This window comes from Mus caroli, chromosome 16 (assembly GCF_900094665.2).
Source record: "Mus caroli chromosome 16, CAROLI_EIJ_v1.1, whole genome shotgun sequence".
NCBI lineage: Eukaryota > Metazoa > Chordata > Mammalia > Rodentia > Muridae > Mus > Mus caroli.
This window is the reverse complement of record NC_034585.1, coordinates 89,643,122-89,664,152: the sequence shown is the minus strand read 5'-3', so window position 1 is coordinate 89,664,152 and position 21,031 is coordinate 89,643,122. Positions and strand designations below refer to the sequence as shown.

General features: G+C 42.7%; 1 long non-coding RNA gene across 1 annotated transcript; it reads right to left on the bottom strand.

Annotated features, from left to right (window-relative positions):
• Positions 1–3,283: 3,283 nt before the first annotated feature.
• LOC110312070 lies at positions 3,284–10,489 on the bottom strand. Its single transcript, XR_002380020.1, has 3 exons — positions 10,404–10,489; positions 4,545–4,927; positions 3,284–3,510 (listed from the first exon to the last, which is right to left on the bottom strand). It is a non-coding gene; the product is annotated as an uncharacterized LOC110312070 (long non-coding RNA).
• Positions 10,490–21,031: the final 10,542 nt, after the last annotated feature.

Sequence of the window (21,031 nt, the reverse complement as noted above, 5' to 3'; positions counted from 1 at the left end):
TTTCCTTTTTCCTTTCCTTTTTCCTTTCCTTTTTCCTTTCCTTTTTTCTTTTTCCTTTCCTTTTTCCTTTTTCCTTTCCTTTTTTCTTTTTCCTTTCCTATTTTCTTTTTCCTTTCCTTTTTCCTTTTTCCTTTCCTTTTTTCTTTTTCCTTTCCTATTTTCTTTTTCCTTTCCTTTTTTCTTTTTCCTTTCCTTTTTTCTTTTTCCTTTCCTTTTTTCTTTTTCCTTTCCTCCTTTTTCCTTTCCTCCTTTTTCCTTTCCTCCTTTTTCCTTTTCTCCCCTCCCCTCCCCTCCCCTCCCCTCCCCTCCCTCCCTCCCTCTCTTTCCTTCCTTCTTTCTTGTTTGTTTGTTTGTTTGATCTATATAAGAATCTACAACTGAGCTACAGCCTCAACCCCTCAGTAAAGCTGGGACCTATTATCTGTTTTCTTCATTATGTCCCAGTGCCTAACAATGGTACATCCTTGTTATTTATTGAATGGATGAGGTAAATGACTTATATGGACATTGGCTGACCACATGGGAGACACTGTAACAGTCTCTGGAAACCTCCACAGGAGGCTTTGTCTTGGTGGTCCCTAGGAGCAGGATCCTAGATTCTGTGTGTATCCTTTTGAAGACCTGGTACACTGATGTTGTCTTAGTGTCTTTCCATCTTGCTGTTACAAAATACCCTGACATGAACAACTTAATGAGAGAAAGAGTTCTTTCTCTCCATCCAGTCCATCATGATGGAAGAATCCAGGCTTGAACAGGCAGTCACATTAGATCCGATAGAAAGGAGAGAACAATAAACAAGAAGCACGTCTGGGCCCACCTCCCAGTGCCCCACCTCCCAGTGCCCCACCTCCTAAAGAGGCTCTACTACCTAAAGACTTCACAACTTTCCTGAACAGCGCCACCAGGTGGGGACAAAGAGTTCGATGGAAGAGTGATTGAGAATAATTCCCAATACCCACCTCTTGCCTCTACATATATGTGCACATATGTGTGTATGCACCTGTGTGTGTGTGCTCACGCACGTGCACGTGTACACACACACACAACTCACACATGCACCCACATGCATGTAAACAAATGCATACATATACATGAAAAGTAGGAGTAATTTTGGAATCTTCTCAAGGAAGTGAAGTCCATCGTATCCTGTTCAGTGCCCACCGAGCCCAGCACCAACCCCCAATGGACATAAATGGACTCCCTGTGTACTGAACTACAACTGTGTCAGCATGGTACAGAACTATGTGGAGACATACACAGCCTTCAGAAAATGATGTGTATAAATGGAAGGGAGGTAGAAACAGGGTCATCTCATTTGGCTTGCAGTCATTCCACTGGTTTCAGTGCAGTTGGATCTAGACACCTCCAAGTGTTCATCCACCTCTAGGTTCTTCAAAAAGGTAAGCTCACTCCTTTGTGCCTTTAAATACACAAACATGGGATCCAGAAGCATTCAGTTATTTACTCGATGTCCTAGCATCTTTCCTCATTAGGCTAATAGAGTTTTTACCTTCTCCTTCCAACTCAGTAACTCAGACCATAGTATATTTAAAAAAAATTTTTTTAATAGCCTTTTATCCCTTTGAGACGTCCCCCTTGGTCTTCAAAGGCTGTCTCTTTTCTCTTTGTACTGATAACATGTTGCCTTCTGGTCTGCAGCCTGCTCATCAGCCCCATGGAGTGAACTCGATAAACATGGTGAGCACATGAAAGAAAGCTTCTGAACATGAGGTGAAGCAGGAGTCCCTTGTGAACTCGCATGAGGTGAAGCAGGAGTCCTATGTGAACTCACAAATGTGTCACTCATGAGTGACAGGTGGGCACCGCAGCTCTAGCGATCATGACAGCGATCCCAGCCCTCAGCAGACCAAACAAAGTAGCTGTCTTTAGGATTTGTTTCTCCCCTTCAGTGCCCTTCAAACTTATTCTCCTTCCCCACATACCTCCCAATTTTGTCTCTTGGGGACTATATTACACTTGGGTCCTTGAATTAGCCATCTGCCAGACGATGAACATTTTAAATTTTTCTGTCAGATGTAAGTGTTCCTGAAAGCTTATTAACATGGGTACTTGCTTTCAGACTGAGCATAGAGCTGGTGACAGTTTCCACTGAGCAGACTGTGCTATTGCACCCTAGAAGCTGGGTGCTTCTAGGGCACCACAGCAACCACAGCAACCACATTGCTTTCCAGTCTGTCAGTAAATGTCCCTAGACAGTGACCTTGTGTCACAAGGACAAAGAAGAGAATGTGTCCAGAGGTGGAGAGGTCAAGTAGTGAGGTACCAGCATCAGCCCCTGGAAATGGGCGAGTTTCCATATAGAATGCATGTTCAGGTGGTCATGTCTTACTACATGCAACACCAAGACGGCATCCTGCTGGGGAATTGTGAGGAGAGTCACTTGTCTTTGTCATCTCTCTGGAGGAAACTTAAGACAAGAGCCATGTTTCAAACCACAGCTCTGTCTCTCCCAGACCAGGCTACCATGGCACTGTTATCTTAGGAGAGGTTTTGAGCTGCATCAGAGGCTGACTAAACAATCCACCAAGTGTTCTCAGGCCGGTAACTACCAGGTTTGGCAGCCTCTGAGGACACTTAGAGCTGAAGCAGTGCATCTTGGGAAGGAGGCTTCCTTCACTCTACAAACTGCAAATCTCCTTTCTTTTAGTTGATTGCTCAGTCTGCTAAGAAATTGCCTATGTTATGTTCAGCTTTAATAGGAAGTTGTCCTGATGCTAGAACATTCTCCCCAGAGAACCCTGAGAGGAAGTGACAATAGAACATGTAGACACTGCCCTTCAGTGCTGGCTTATCAGAGAATGGGGCACTCAGTCCCTGGATGATGGCCTTGCTGTATCAGACTTGAGGATCTATACTGTACACAAGGCAAACTTCACAAGCTGTGGTAAGATGAAACTGTATTCAAGTAGGCTTGGAATCAGAAGTATTTATGAGGATCTCTCTGCCCCCTAATCAAAAGACATGTTTGGTAGCTAATCATTAGTTATTGGCTTCATATGTGTTTAAAAGAACAGTAGAATTCACCTTTTTGCCAATGAAGAGTTAGTTAAATGAGAAATAAATACCTGATATCAAAGAATCAGTTGTTTTCCCTTGAATAATTGACTACCAATTTAAAAAAAAAATGTGATCATGAAGACTTTTGCATCACAATAGTAATAAAATGTAGTCATCAATGAGAAATATGTAAATAAATATGTGTAATCTCCCTTGTTGGCTTTGACAAAACACTTGGCAAGAAAACCCTAGTGAGAAAGGGCTTTATTTCCATTGACAGTTTGAAGGCCTGCAGTCCACCATAGCAGGACAGCATGGTAGTGGGGCTGTGAGACAGCTAAGCATTCAGTCCACAATCAGGAGACAGAGAAGGAATGTTGGCGGTCAATCTGCTTCCTACTCTTTATCCAGCCTGGGCTCCCAGCCCATGAGTTGTCCTGACATAATTGGGTAGATCTTCCAAGGGGCTTCTCACCCTGGTGATTCTATGTCCTGCAAGTTGATAAATACTAACCATTGTAACATAAAGAAAGACTGTTCAGAGCCCATATGAGGAAACACTTTAAACTTCATGGACTACCATGATATGGACTTTCATATTCTTAGGTGAGAAGACTCAATATAACAGAGATGTCCATTCTCCAAATTACATGTTCAACCCAACAAAGTCTTTTTTTGTGATAAAAATATTTATGTTATAGATTTTTAAATGCCCTGTGACACCTTTTCTGAAATGTATTCTTTTAACAATTCTGTAAGCATCTATAAGGTATTCTGTCATGTCCACGCCCACTACCCTCTTCTCTTCCTAAGGAGCCTCCTCCTGATTTGCTAACTATGTGCAGTTTAATTACAGTGATTTGCACTTTTGAAATGGAACTGGATCAATAATAAAAGAAATCTTGAAAATATAATTGATTTGAAAAATGAGTGTCAAAGTCTATCAGATATTGAGAATATCAGTTAAGTAATAGTAACTTAGCAAATAATTATTCAGGATGAAAACTCAGCACTCAGCAGAGAGAAAAATGGAGCAGAAAAGATCATGTAGAGCAGCCCTGAACATAAGAATGAGAATCCATATATTATAAAAGAAGGCTGAAAAATTCATCACAAAAAGAAAAATAATAATTTTTGAAGGAGAGTAGAATAACTAGTTAAATATTTAGAGAGGAAAAAAATTGAAACTCCAACTTCATACTGCTCTCTAAAGCAAATTCCTAGTGGATTCCAAAAACTGTCAATAATGAAAAAACCTTCATAAAAATTTTTTGATCTAGAGATGAGAAAGCAAACTTCTGATCCCGAGACATAATGAAGGAAAAAGTCATAAAGATTGAGACATCCATACATCAAAAATATGAAAAAAAGTTAAAGGACAAAATGAGATAGAAAATGCATCAGAAACATCACAGATAAAATGTTCAGAGTATGAATATATAAAATATTTACAATCCAATAAAAACAGGCAAGAATCATGCCCAATTAGCCTGAAATAGTCAGCCTTGCTCAAATCAAGTTATTACCTCGTATCTGTCAAGTTAAATTTTCTTCCACTGATAACTTCCACTCTTTCAGCCCTATGAAGAGATTCTTCTTCATGAAGAAGCTTTGGACTCACACAAGTTCTCTAAGCAAGCAGCTGAGAGTGTGACTCCTTGGCAATAGAGGAGCATCCTTGGGAAGGAAGCACCGAGTTCTCCAGAGGAGTTAAAGGTGACCCATCGTTGATTGCTGAGTTGACCATTTAAGCTGAAACTACCTGAGGAAGTATAACTGATGTAAGGGCATTTGGTCCATCTTCTACATGTGATACACTCTGAAGATTCTTCTAGAAGGGACATCCCTTGGTTACCAAGCTGGAAAATAGATTTTTATCACCAGATCTCATCACTAGAGTTGTAGTAACCTGTATAAAAGAAATTCACTTGGGTAGCTATTATCATCTACTGCATGTTATGCCCCCAGTGAGTCAATATCTTTTAATGATGCCCCCAATATGTCTGAGTTCTGAATGCCATTCACAGATTTCCTGCATTTATTTTGTTAAAAATGTGTAAGAAACTTGTGATGTTCCCTTCTTCAGGCCTCAACTCTTGTGAAGATTCCAGTACACATGTAAATATGCTACAACCTCTGAGCTATACTCTTACTACACAGCTGTATATGAACTTGGCTCCTAGGTCTAGATGTGCTCACGGCACACATAAAAGTAAAAGATGCCACACAGGATACCCCAGCCCATCACCTTCCATTCCAGGGACCACTGGTAGTGACTTCAGCAGCATCTGTATACCCATTAAAAGGTCAGTTTATTTCAGTAACTGAATCATCAAAGACTCAGCACTAAGCTCACCCCTACTCCATCCACCACAGTGAGACCACCCCCACCCCACCCACCAAATGAACCCACACTCACTACAATGAGAACCCTCACTGGGCGGAAGCCTACACCTGAACTTTCTATGACCGAGGGCTGAGATCCGCTTTAGATAAACTTTCAAGGTTAAAGGCTGGAAGATAGTCCCTGCAGCTGTCTCTCCATCTCTCCCGTTCTTCCTCCTGATTATCTTTCCCAGTTCTTTCCAGACAGACACCATCCTTCAGGCTAGTTCCTCTATAAGTCCATGGCTCCATGCCCACTCCACAGGCTTTCTGCAGGCAGTGGATTGCAGGAGTTACTTCTCCAACCTGAACAGGTTCCAGCCTCCTGGCCCAACCATCTGTCCCTTCTGTCAAGGTGGTGGAAGTCGCCGGGACGTCTTGGCTTGCCAGACCCCCCTTGAGATGCATATGCTTTGCCTATACTAACATAATATATAATGTGTGATTGTCAAGCTGGGTAATTTAGAAATGATTTTAAGGAAAGGAAACTCATTTTGGTTTTAGGGCTTGCCATCGGAACCATCTTAAAAGCAGTAGCAAAAGAAATCACTGCTCTTCTTTCAGGATAGAAAAAAAAACTGAGAGCCTCGTGTGGCCAGGCTGCAGGAGCCAGACCAAGGTTGCATGGGCTGGGTTTCTGTAACCGTGATGAAGCCCCATGACTGAAAAAACTTAGCGAGGAAATTGTTTATTTGGCTTACACTTCAATATCACTGTTGATCATCAAAGGAAGTCAGGACAGGAACTTAAACAGGGCAGGAACCTGGAGTCAGGTGATGATGCAGAGGCCATGGAGGGTGCTGCTTACTGGCTTGCTCCCCATAGCTTGCTCCCCATGGCTTGCTCAGCCTGCTTTCTTATAGACTCCAAGACTACCAGCCCAGGGATGACTCCACCCACAAGTGGGTGGGCACTCCCCCAATGATCACTAATTAGGAAAATACCTTATAGGCCTGCCTATAGCCCTATCTACTCTAGACCTTTTCTCAACTGAGGATTCCTCCTCTCAGATGACTTTAGCTTGAATCAAGTAGAGGAAGACCATCCAGCACATGGGAGAGAGAAGAGTGCTGTGGGCCAGCTCCACCTCTGGTCTGCAGTGAAGGCAGCACTCTGACCCAGTGAAGTTCATGCTGCTCTTCCACACATGGGACTCAGACCTCTGTGTCCCTCTTCTGATGGGTGCAGGGTTAAACCTGAAGCCTTTGTTGCCATCTGATGTCATCTCTATTGTTCTTTAAGAGCTTCTACCATGCCCATGGTGTTACTAGACATTTCTCTCTTTGCTCAATTGGAAAGCATGTTGAATGGATAGGAAGCGCTATGCTCTGCTTTAAGAAGCATTAGTTGTTTGGAAAGGATACTTACAGTCATGACAAAGAACATATGGAGGGCTTTGCTCATCCCAGGAAAACTAGAGAATAGAATGAGTTTAATAAATATCTATTTCCATCCCAGACTCCATCATGAATTTTATCTAAACTGGAGTTGGCAAGCATTTCATGTAAAGGATGAGACAGTAACTGTTTTAGGACTTTTGGACCATGCATTTGCTATAACAGTAACTCAACTCTTTTCTGCAGCAGGAAGGGAGCCAGAGAAGGCCCACTAAACAAAGATTTAGCATCCAGAGCAGGGGGAGCAAGACACACTCATGTGGGGCTGAACTAGAGCCAAAGCCAGATAGCTTAATAGAGAATAAGAGTTCCCACCAGAGAGTAAGTGGGGAACACTCAAGAAACATCTGCTCTTCTTAGCGGAATACTTTAATTAATTGACTTTCACAGGATAAGAATGAATTTGTCCTTGATAGGCTGTGTGAAATGCAGCTTGTACATATTGCCTATATTTAATAATGAGTAAAAAACTTCAGACGTGCTAAGTACCAGAGGGATTCTCGAGAGCACACAATGTGAACAGCATCAGGTGATAGTGAAGATAGCCATGGCTTTACCTGGAGAGACAAGATCGAGTCCACTTACCCCAGACAGAGCACCTACAACAGACCAAAAGAACAATCCCACCACAGTGGACTTGGTGAAACAATGGGTTTATGGATTTACTTACAGAGCAAGGGTGACAGGTGTCTTACAGAAGCATGGATGGCCACATCACACACAAGATGACCCCAGTGTGAGGGACCATTCACTAAGACATATCTGGACCTCCTTACCTTACAATGGGTGCTTCAGAGTCTGTTCTCCTGAAACACTTCCTACTTGTATAACCTTGGGGAGGAGTATTTAACTTTGTAATTTCAGGAACTTCCTGACCCTTGAAAGTTTTGTTGACTCCTTGAGTCTTAAGAGATCCCCTCCAGGAAGAAGTTGTTTAATTTAGAGGAAATAGCTACACAATGTTGGATTTAAATATCTATAGAATTTATGTTCTCCTTTGTAACTTTTCTGCAGACAACACAGAAGTAATTACTTAAAACCATCCATTTGTTACCCAAGCAGGAAAACTAAAGTACACCAGAGTGGAGGAAAGTCGGTATGATACAGCTGTCTGTGTGGTGGCAACCGAACCAGGAAGCTCAAAGTAATTTTTATGGGTGAATCAAAATAGCTAAATGTTGACTTCCTTTAATACGCAGTTCTTAGAGACAACCAAAAGTGTGGAGTGTGAAAATAATGGAAGGGATTGAAACACATATCAAAGAAATCATCTCTACTCAACTCTTAGTTTTGAGGAGCACAAATAATACCCAGCGATACTAATTAGATATCAACATTTTAAATGCTCAGCTAAGACCAAATCACACTTTATAAATATTAGAAACAGAGCTATGTGACAATGACCAGATAGACATAACAGAAAGCATTGCCATGTGTTTTGCTGAGGAAAAGTCATTATTCAAACGATGAAGCAATGTCACCGCTCACACCTGGAGCCCTGGCATAAATATACAGAGCCCCACTGGGAGATGATGCAGCCACCATCACCATAAGGGGACCCAGGGACTAGACCTCACTCAGCTCCTACATGCCTAGGCTTGACCCTCACTCCTATGACTCCTCTATCAGCACACAGCTCAGGACATCTGGATACATGTACCATGGACAGCTGTGAGCAGATATTCTACCATGTAATACTGTGGGTGCCAGTTTGAGATGAGAAGCAGTTGTGGCCATAGCAACTGAATATGTGTCTAGACATGGGGAGGTCAAAAAGAGGTCAGCTTAAAGGAAAGAGAGGGGGATGAGAGACAGTTTGCACTGAAGACCCCAAGCCCAGTGACCTACAGGGAGACAACTCAGGAAACAAGACAGACAAATGTAAGGCTCTATGAGTAAACCACATAGTTATTTCTAAACGGAGAAATCTGCTCTCAGCAAAAGCAAGTGGCAGCTCATTTGCTTCTCAGCCACCCAAGTTATGTTTGGGATGTTGTTTTTAAACTGAACAATGACAGAAAAATAAGCTGGTGAGTTTTCATATATGTATATACATACATAACTCATGGTGTAGTGCTTCAAAAAGAGTATAAAACTATTCCTATTCCTTCCCGTGAAATACCTTAAATACCTGACTTGCCATGGATAAATGATACCTGGTAGTGGGAGTACACTTCTAATCATCACTGAGGGATGGGGGCCACTGAGGGATGAGGGCCTGGGGGCCACTGAGGGATGGGGGCCACTGAGGGATGAGTACCACTGAAGGATGGGGACCACTGAGGGATGAGGGCCTGGGGGCCACTGAGGGATGAGTACCACTGAGGGATGAGTACCACTGAGGGATGGGGGCCACTGAGGGATGAGGGCCTGGGGGCCACTGAGGGATGGGAGCCACTGAGGGATGGGGGCCACTGAGGGATGAGTACCACTGAGGGATGGGGGCCACTGAGGGATGAGGGCCACTGAGGGATGAGGGCCACTGACATACAAGAGAACCCAGACTCCCAGCACCTGTGGTGTAAACACTCTAATGGGTGAGCTATTTCAGCTTGACAAAGAGACATGTATCATAGACACAGCAATGACACTTTAATTGCCTGCTCAATTTTGGGTTAGTGAACTGAGACAGCAGAACCCAGTTGTCATGAGAGGACATGTAGTGTTCGCCTGGTCTTGCAAACCCAGTGCCCTGAAGAACTCTCACCAGCCTGGATATTTTCAGAAGACTGAGTTGCTACACTTACCATCAATATTCAAATTTTTTTTCTCATATAATTTTAGTATAATAAAAATTAAATTGGAACAGGTAGTAAAATTTTGCATTATTTTACTATGGAAAAACATAATACATTTATAAAACTTTCTGAAATTATAGCCTCCACTGAAAGACCACATCTATCGCGATTAACAGGAATAATCAGTAACCAAATCCTGACTGCCTGCATGTTTTAGTCAGGGTTTCCATTGCTGTGAACAGACACCATGACCAAGGCAACTCTTATAAAGGAAAACATTTAATTGAGGATAGCTTACAGGTTCAGAGGTTTGGTCCGTTATCATCAAGGCAGAAAGCATGACAGTGTCCAGAGACATGGTGTTAGAGAAGGCCCTGAGAGTGCTACATCTTCATCTAAAGGTTGCTAGGAGAACACTGGCATGGCAGCTAGGAAGAGAGTCTCCAAGCCTTCCTCCAACAAGGTCACACCAGATTCATCAAGGTCACACTTACTCAACAAGGCCATACCTAATAGTGCCACACCCTGGGCTAAGCATATTCAAACCATCACACTGTATATAGCTACATTTCATTTCAGTCCTTGTCCTTTTCTGGCCAATCTTGGACCAATATGGAGGCTAAAACTACAATTCCTGCATTTTCTTTGTTAGAAGTGGGTTTATAACACAAAAGTTCTGGCCAATGAGCTATAACAAAAATTTAAGCATCATTTCTAGAAAATACAAAGATCTAGAGGAAGAGAAACCTTGCCCTACTGTTAGATTTTTTAATACTCATATTTATGCATTTTACCCTAACTGTGAAAACAGTGTGATTAAATTCATCTAGAGTAGCTATATCAAACTATCTGAAGCTGTACTTACAAAGAATACAAGAAGTTCATGTAGCTCATGGTCCTTGAGGTTGCAGGTCCATGGCCTGAGCCCCAGCATCTTCCTGCATCACAGCAGAAGGTGTCACACAGTGAGGCCAGAACAAAGGCACTAGCTCATATCTCTCTTCCTCTTCATAGACAGCACTGGTTCCATTATGAGGCCCCACTCTATGACCTCATATCCTGCTCATTATCTCTCAAAGGCACTCCTCTAAAATCCACTAACATGTGGGTGTGTAGATAAAGTTTCATGTGCACCTCAAAGAGAACACTCAAACCATGGCCCAGGGTGTGGGTCAGACTGATTTCCCATTAAATAATGGCTTATGGTGAAGCATGTCTCTAACTCCTCTCCCTATTGCCAGCACAGTAGTAGCCAATGAGAACTTCTCCTACACAGGTGCCCTGACACTCCCTAGGCAAGAGACAAAATAGTAAATGATTTTACACTGTTTCTAAAAGGGGTAGGACATCTACCTATCTAAAGGCATCCTCCCTTACTCCTGAAATTATATTTCTATATCTATCTGTATTTGTATCTATATAATCTATACCTATATCATCTCTCTCTAATCTCTCTCTAATCTCTCTCTCTCTCTCTCTCTCTCTCTCTCTCTCTCTCTCTCTCTCTCTCTCTCTCTCCACACCTGGAAACCCAGGTAACCCATGTAACTCCATGAAACTGGGGATGGGTGGGGGTAAGGAAATTCCTCACTGCATTTCCCATTGTAGAACATAGTCATGTGACACATACTTCTGCTATACATATATCATATGAACATAACAATGATGTGTAGGTCAGCAGTCCCACGAAATTATATCACTTAATAACACTATCTGTCTAAGTATGTTTCATGATGTTTACATGACAAATGGCCTGGTGATGGGCTTCACAGAATATTCCTGTTGCTAAGCAACATATACTCTACCTAAGCCAGCTTTCTCAGGCGTCCTACATCTCAGGGGCTGAACCAGGGATCCCATTCTGCTGTAATCGTTCAGCCCTTTGGAAGAGATGAGAGAAATTCATTTCCTCTTTAACTATATAGACTGAAAGCTACAGTGTGGATTTCATGAAGGGTCTTAGGAGCAGGGTTTTTCTAATACCACTGAGAAATCCCAGGGAGCCTCATTGTCCACATTTACCCTCTGATAACAAGACATAGTCTTTTTAGGACATGATGTTTGTGGTGGAGCAATTATTTGGCTCCCATAGGGAGCAAGATTCCTATAACCCCAAGGATGACAGGGGAGAAAGACATGAAAGACCAGTTCCCTGAGCATCACTGAACCATTGAACTGCCTTTTAAAAACCCTGCAGAGACAGTAAATGCCCTGACTTATTGAAATCCCATTAGGTTAGATGTATGCCGGCCACAGTGAAAGGTATCCTGGTTCCTATAAAATCACACAAGAAGGTCTTGCATAGTTCTTACTCCCTTTCCTTCCCTCTTTCTTTCCTCCATTCTGCCCCCTTCACATCTTCCTTTCTTTTCTCTTACTTTCTCTCGTTCACGAAACATCTGTTTTACATAAGATTCATCACTAAAAGTGGGTCTCCCAGAATGACAGTAACTTCCTTTTAAAAAGAACCCCAAGTCTTGACATCCAAAACTCAGAAGTCAATAATTGGATATTTGGAAGATTCATGTCCCTTTTATAACACAGGACAAGTGGAAGGAAATCAAAGGACCCATGTGGCCAGCAACAAATTTGAAATCAGCTATCAGATCCCAGCAGACCATTTCACCATTCAGACATCCCCTCTGTCCACCTTCACATCCCCTCTGTCCACCCTCATGTTCTGTGATGGTTTGTAAATCCTTGGTCCACGGAGTAGCACTATTAGAAGGCATGGCCTTGTTGGAGGAGGTATAGCCTTGTTGGAGTAGGTGTGTCACTGTGGGAGTGGGCTTTAATACCCTTCTCCTAACCACATGGAAGCCAGTCAGTTTACTAGCAGCCTTCAGATGAAAATGTAGAACTCTCAGGTCCTTCTGGACCATGCCTGCCTGGATGCTGCCATGTTCCTGCCTTAAAGATAATGGACTGGACCTCTGAACCTGTAAGCCAAACCCAATCAAATATTGTTCTTATAAGAGTTGCCTTAGTCATAGTGTCTGCTCCCAACAGTAAAACCCTAAGATAGATAGTTTCCCTCTGACTGCCCTTATGTCGCTGTCCATGGTACCACGTTTCACAATGGGCATTCACACCTTGCTCCAGTGCAGTGTGGCAGAGCACAAAAATGAATGCAGCATTCATCTCCTTCATTTTCTGAAAAGATGGTACCACCTGTAATGGTGAATCCAAGAAAGGCAAATGAGTTGCTTAGCATTGATGATACTTCCTGCAAGTCTGCTCTAAGTCATTGCCCAAAGCCTGACCTTTCCATCAGAAGCTGATGCTGAGGTCTTGCAGCAGTGAACTCTCCAGAGAAACAATCATTGCAGCTGTTGATCAAGCAAAGCTAAAGTCTATTACCAAACACAGAGAGGAGCACACTTGGTTGGGATCTACAGTCCAAGTTTGCTGCCTTGGACACTTGGGTAGGACTAACCAGGCAGCGGCTGAGGGATCCTTGTACCATGTGTCTAATTCTTTCTTGCTCTATGTCTACAGAATGCCATAGACTGGGGATCTGGATCAATAGACATTTATCTTTTCATAGTTCTGCATGCTGAGAGATCCAGGAGCAGAGTAACTTTTCATTTGATCTCATTTATCTTTCCTTCTTTAAAATGTCCAGGCTTTGGTCTGTTGGTGGTTCTTGTTACTATAGCTAAATACCACAGTCCAGATACTTTACAGATTAGAAACTTGTTTAAACCACAGTTATTAAGGGTGTCAACTCCAAGAGCACAAAAAGTAGCATCCAGAGGCTTTGAGCTGTATTGTAGGATGGAAGAGGGTCTGTGTTGTACAACAGCCAGTGTTAACTTTCAGCTTCAAAGAATGTGGAATCACCTGAGAGGTGAGCCACTGGGTATGCTTGTGGGGAATTGTCTCAGTTATGTCTATTGATGGAACACCCACCTTAATTGTGGGAAGATACCATTTTCTGGGAAGGGTATTCTGTATTGCATAAGTGGAAAGGGGAGCTGAGATGCACCCACTCACCTGTCGATCTTGACCTCTTTGCTACAGATGAGATGTGGCCAGCTCCCTCAAGCTCCTACCACTGTGGTTCCCTTGCAATGATGGATGGTAACTTTAAACTGTGAGCTAAAATCAGACTTTTCTGCCTCAAGTTGCTTTTTCAGAAAAATTTTATCACAGTAACAGGAAAAAATAACAAGACAGAAATTGGTACTGGGAGGTAGGGCCATTGTAGTGATAAAGCTGACCATGTGGTTTATAGGTCTTTGAACTGTTTTGTTCCTGGAATATGGGAGAGTTTCCAAGCTATTGTCCCTTTATGACAAAGTCCTAGATAAGAAAAAAGTTGGGGTTGAATGCATTTTACCTTATAACACGGTCATGAGCCTATAGGGAGAGGGGGTAGAGAAGACTATGGATTAAAAGTGATGTGCTCGGTTGTCAACTTGACAAGGAGTGGAGCTGTGATTGTTACTGTTAATTACCAGTTTGATAGGATCGAGACTCACATGGGAGATGGGCCTCAGAGTCTGTCTGGGGGGGTCCGGGGGAGGGGTGATGTCTTGATGATGTTCTTTTATTTGAGAACACCCATCTTAGTTGTAGGTGTGGACCATTCCCCACGCAGTGGGTCCTGGACTGTATAAGAGAAGAAAGGGAACTGAGCTGAGGTGCCTGCACAGATGGATCTCTGTTTCTCTCTGTCTCTTTTCTGTTTAGAGTGTGACCAGCTGTCTCCAGCTCCTACATCTGTGACCCTCCCCCCTCCACACACACACATAGTAACAGCTATAACCTTGGATGGTGAGCCAAAATCGATTTGTCAGAGCTTTCAGTCACAGCCACAGTAAGAGAAGCTAGGATACACCATTAAGGGAGAGAGAGAAAGGTAGTTCAAGGTTCAAGTCTCTCTTCCCTTTCTTATAATGCCACTAATGCCAGCTTGTGAGCGCCTCCCTCATTACTTCAGCTAACACTAATGATAGTTTAGTCACAGCTCCCCAAGGCCCCACCTCCAAACACCATCAGCACATGAATCTAGGGATTAAGTGTATAAAACAAACTTTTGAGAGGAACATTAAATGATATCATCCCATTTCTGAATGCAGCAACACTTGTGAGTAAGGACTCACAAGATTTTGAAGGAGAGAAAAATAATTGTGTCTCACTACAAAGTATTCCTTCCTCACTGTTTAGTTTCTGGCCATTTTCCACAGCACCTTTAATTTAATTCTCTGTGTAACGCTGTGCAAGTGCTAGAGCATGTAGCGGTCCTGTCTGGGTTCTGGCTCTGTTGTCCATCCCATGTAAGAGTCTATCCATCACAATGGCATGAGGCTTTTCCTTGCTTCCTCTAGGGCATTACCCTATCTTAGAAATGTCTGAAGGAAAAGGCAAACTCTATGCTTCCTCTGCCTCCTTGGGTCTTTGAGGAACTCAGGAAAAGTGGTTCCCTCTCTGTTCACCTCTGCTCTGGGGAATGGTCATATACCACTCATGGCCCACCCCCCAGGGACCCAACCAAGTCTCTAAAAACAATTGTGTCCCCATCTTTCCTGACATTCCCAGGGGTTCTTCTGCCCTCTGGGTTGATCTCAATTACACTGGTTCTGAGTGGGATATAATTATGAGCTGGTTTATGTCTATATATGTTAAACCCTCCAGAGCCTCTGAATTTGAGTGTGTCTTGATAGTCTTTATAGAATGTAGTAAGTGTGGACCCTCATCTACTCTAATTTATGTCCTTTTAGAAGGAGAGAAGGGCAAAGACATAAAGAGGAGGAGACCATGTAAAAACACAGAAACAAGGTGACAATCTCCACAGTCAAGAAGGCCTAGGAAAGTCAACTCTAATGGCATCCAGTCTCAGACTTTAACCCTCCAGAACCTCAAGAAAATTAATTTTAGCTGTAAAAGCTACCAAGTCTGTGAAGTTTCATTTTAGAAGCTTGTAATATGTGTGTCAACAGGTTTCCCAAAAGATGCTTAGAACATGGATGTCAATGGGCTTCCCAATGGATGCCCAGAACAATAAATAGTAAAGTGAGTTTTGGATAGCATAGACTTTGGTGCATTCATGACTTTATTAAACATGTTAACTGCCTAATTATTTTCCTAGAAATGATTTTTGAACAAGAATAATAGCACACACCCTATAAGTACACATATATGCCGTATGTATAATTCTGTTAGTGAAGACTCTCTACATTATATTTTTGCACTAGGATTAGTGATGGGAAACTGGCAAGGGTGCTGAAATTGGAAACCAGAGATCAGTGGTGAAAGGAAGGGCTTATAGTCTGCCCAGGAAGAAAGAGTCTTACAACAAAGAAGCATTCTGTATGACTTCTTCCAGAATCCATGTTCCTGCCTTAGGCAGCCTGGAAGGCAGCCTGGAGCAAGTGACTCACCCTATAAACAAGCACAAGGCTAGAGACTGCCCAGGTTCTTGCCTCAGGGGCTTTGCCAGGAGGCAGAAAAGATGTTGCCTCTAAACAAAGTGCTCATTACAGGGAGAGATGAGCTATCTATACACACAAACTGGAGGGCAATGACAGAGAAATATTATCCAGAAAATATCCTGCTATGGGGCAGGAAGTAGTCATAAGCTAAGCAAATTTGGTTTATATTTTATAGTGTGTCTTATATTTGGAAATGGATCTTTGGATCCATTTTGGAGGCTGTTCTGATACAAAAGAATTTGCAAGTTGTACGACTGCAACAGATCTAGCAGCCTCTGTGTGATTTAAAAGAGTTTAATTCATAGTGGCTCAGTTACAGAACCAACCTAGATGCAGTGACTGAAGAATGAAGGAAATCTTGTGTCTATCCACTCAGAATGTTATCCAGTTGTAAAGATGAACAAAACTATTATCTGCAGGAAAGTGCGTGACACTGGAGATTATCATATCAGACTAATTAAGCCTGACTCAGACAAATATTGGGATATTCCTCTTGTTTTTAGTTCCTGAACCTTATAGAGCTATGTAAAAATCATTTATAGGATCATATATATACATATTACAGAGAGAGAGAGAGAGAGAGAGAGAGAGAGAGAGAGAGAGAGAGAGAGAGAGAGTAGAAGCAAAGGAAACATAGGTGGGGCATATGCTCAAAGTACCTTATAAACTCGTGCCAAATATCCTCATGAAATCCAGTTTCATGCACAATGAACGCACATTGATTCTTCAAGAAGAGCTTCTCATTGTGCAGAGAAAAAGTTCATGACATCTGTGGGCCCAGGGAAGTAGTCAGACTCTCCAAGTGCCTCCCTCAGAGACACAATGGTGACAATGTGGCCAGCTCAGGCAAACCTGAAGACAGCATCTTTCAGAAAACCATCTGCAGCAGGCACAAGGCAATGGCCAGATTCATTTTTTAAATAACACTCCTCTTTAAATACACTTAGATGTTCTGAACACTGCTACAATCCTTATCCTTATGTTTTTGGGGACAACCTTGAGAAGATAAACTAAACTATTTAAAGATTAATTTCTCCAAGTATCTGTGCATGTGTGTTTACACCATGTGTATGTACCACCGGCAAAGACTGGAAGAGGGTGATGGGTTCCCTGGTCCTGGAGGGACAGGGAGTCATCAAATGCCATGTGAAATCAGATGGGAACAGAACCCAGATCTTCTGCAAGAGCAGCAAATGTCCTTAGCCACTGAGTGTCTCAGCAGCCTCCACAAGCCATTATTTTAATAAAGATCTGTTAGTTGTCTTCTAGTGCCTAGTAAGTTGCCACCAAATTGATGGCTCCAATAACATGCATAATTAGCTTTCAGTTTCTGTGAGTTGTGCTTTCCCATGAGGCCCTGCTCTGGGATGACACAGAGATAGATGGTGGTTGGGCTGTGTTCTCATCTGGAGGCTTGGTAAGGATCTAGTTCCACATTCATACAGTCTTAGAAGGTGAGGTTGAACATGAAAACGTATTGTCAGCTAACTGGGTCTACATGTTGGTGTACCAACATTGACTGTAAATGTTGTTTATTTTTCCTCAGATGATGGGATAAGATGGCAGCCATACCCAAGCTGTGCAAATAGTTGGCTTGGGCATTTCCTTCTCTGTTCTAACTACCCCAAGGCCTAGGCCTAGAAGCTTCTAGCCTCCATACAATCTAATCTTCCAAGCTGACTGCTTCAATCTGGCTCCTTTTGGCTTCTGACTGAATTGTTCTGCCTGGCCTCATACTAACTTTAACAATCTGTTCTAATCTCCTGGCTCCTTCTTGTTTTCTGGCTCATTCTGTCTTTTACATTATTCCCTCTGTAACCTATCTCTGTAGAACTGTCTCTGTGAAACTGCCATACACCTGCCACACCACACACCACACACACATACACACACACCACACCAAACCACACCACACACCTTTTTCTCACTCTCCCTGTTATTTATGTAGTCTCTCTCCCTCTGCTGTTCTCATGTGAGTTGAGAGTATCCTATCTCTGACTCATTCTGTCAAATCGTTCTCTGATTCATCATTTTGTCTGCCCCTCAATTAGATGCTACTTTCAAACATGGCTGATTCCTTCTATAAACTAACTTTGTCTTCATTGTTAGGGATTAATGATGTGTATTTAGGGTGTGTCTGTATTCCATCCAGATCATACTGTAATTCAGGGTGTGTCTGCTTTCCTGCAGTGTCATATCTTTGCATATGATCCCTTGTCAGAGCAGCTATATTGGGGATTAAAATTCCTCTACAATTGACTTGGTATACCAAGCCAATGCCATTTTCTGTCTCAAATGATCTCCATTTTTGCCTCAGAAATGCCATCATCTTGCCCATTTGAAGGCTAGGTCATCTCTGAGGACAAGACTTTTCAGAGTTCTGGCGGTCACCTAAGTCACCTGTGTCCTCTTCCAAGGCCAAGAGCCTACCACTTACCTCAGTGTTCCGTGGTCAAGAATAACAGGCAGACATGTGCTAGGTACCTGCCTTCTATATTGCACCAGTCAACAGGAGCTTACAAAGGGCAGGATAAAACATGAACACAACCAGCTTTATGACTCCCTGGAAAGAGAAGTGAATTCTTTTGTGCATTTTAAGTTTGAGTCAGTTAATATCCATGGGAACTCTTCTGGCTTCTACATACATAGGTCACTCTATGCAGTCTTTTATTAGTTCAGTTGTTTTCATGTAGAATTCGAGTAACTGTCTCTCCAGGCAAGTGCCTTTAAGTGGATATTTTTCCTGAATATAAAGCAATTTGTTACATAAAACACAGCAACACACTTGTGATGGTTATAACTATTATTTTTTTAAAACCATCTGTGTCTTATTACAATATTTCTTTTCCTTAAAGTTATTTTTTTAATTTATGTGTATGTGTATGCACCTGTGTGTGTACTCATGTGCGTGGGCACAGGGGTGGAGTGAGTGAGCTGAGCCCAGAAGATGGTGTAAGACCTCCCAGAGCTGGAATTACCAGCAGTTGTGAGCCTCCCCATGTGGGTACTGGATCTGAACTCCAGCCTTCTACAAGACAGCAAATGCTCTTAACAACTGAGCCTTCACTCCAGCTCTGTTGTTATATTTCATGTGTGGTTTGTTATGCTGCCTTCACAGTTTACAGAGGTAAATACTACTTACTTTTATGTGCATAGGAAAAATGGAGGCTTAGAAATTTCAGAATTGGTCATGGTACATAGTCAGCAGGCATGGAAATGAAATCTGGGCATGATACCCCAAAATGGCTTTCATCCTGCCCAGTGCAGTAAAAAAGGAAAATGGGCCCGAGGTTCCCCTCGATGCCCCCTTAGGAAACATGTGCAGCTGTGGCTCTGAGGCTGCCTCATTAATCTCTACATTTATTATTGACAAAGGAGAAAGAGTGAGCAAGCGCTCTGACTGCATCACGACTCACTCTTCCCCCCTCTCAGCAGTCAAACAAACAATTTTTCAGATCAATATGTATGAATCATTTTTCCTTTTTTTTTTTTTTCTGTTCTTGCATTTCAGGGTTGGGATCTTCTCTTCTGAATCATGTTGGGTGTGGCATGGGCCCCAGAGACAAGCATTGGATACACTCAGCCTTTGACTGAATTGTCCGCTCTGTTATTGAGCCCTTCTTTTCCACAGAAGCACTCAGCTTTGTGTCTCACCTCATTAGGCTCTGGCACTCGCCCTGTACTAACTACAGACTAGGTGTCTCTCTAAGGTCCACTTTAAAAAGTTTGGTCACCAGCTTTATGGACTGTGGCATAACACAGGCACAAAGTAGTAAACCCAGAGACCAAAGCCAAAGCCAGTGAAGCCCCAGGCTTAAACAGTCTGTGCTCATTATGAGTAATTGCAAATGTCTAGTAAATTAGATATGCCTCACTCACAGGTACCCTGACCAAGTGGCCCTCCACCCTTTGGGGGAAGACTTAATTCACATCTTCCTAACCCCACAGAGGATAAGGAAGTTTTCCAATCAAAAACCTTCACCTATGTCTTAATTTTTGGTTGTATAACATGAATCTTCCAAAACCTAACCGGTTTTCAACTTGTAAAAATGCCATTCATGCGGGTGGAATGTAGATGTAGCTGATGTATATAAAATTCTATACTGAGAGCTTCCTTGTTCACAGCACATTCTCCAATCACAGTGGTTAATAGAAGGTGTATCACCCTTGTGTGAAATAGAAACCAGGTTGCAGAAAGCTAGGGGAATTTGCCTACCCTTGTGTAGCTAGTGGGCACCAGTTTTGCTTAAGTGCCCCCATGTGCAATGCATTATCTCCTGAGATGCAGGTAGACCCCCTCACTGAGCAAAGATGAGAGCACTCAAAACTCTGCTGTATAAAGTCAAAAGGAGATGGAAGTTTTCATTTTCACTAAACAGGAACATGAAAATCAATGCCTGCTGCCAGCTTGGCAAACACAGCAGAGAAAGACCTGTGTGGTGCCTAGTCAAAGGAGGACCCCCCTGAAGAGGAAGGGGTAAATATGTAGCATTCTGGAGTGACAAGACCCTCAAATAGCCAGCTGTAGCCTCAACCTGCCCACAGTCTGTGATCTTGACCAGTGCACAGGGGAACACAAGATGGGAACAGCCCTGAGCTCTAAAGCTCACTCTGCCATTGTGAGCAAGTAGCTGAGCAGGCTGCAGGCTGAACATGCAATGCTGGGACCCTGACTTTCTCTCCTCATTCCCTTCCACAGCCTTTGATGCTAAGGATACAGCTAGCACATGGCACAAGACAATGAGGGGATATTTTCTGCTTTATGTTGAGAAATAGAAACCTCCAGAAATGTATGATAGCATCCACCAGAATGTGCCTCACACTCCAGCATAACTGACACACCACACTTTGACCCATCGTCCCTGTGTCCTTAAGATTCTCTCAGCAGTGGTATATCACTAAGGCAGACACGGGGATTCTTGCCAGCCCTGTAGAGCATTTTAGATGCTTCAGTGTGGTAGTCAAGCACTGTCCTTCTTTCCCTTCCTCTCTCTCTCCTCTCAGATGACTCTGACTAGATAGATAGATAAATACATAGATAGATAGATAGATAGAT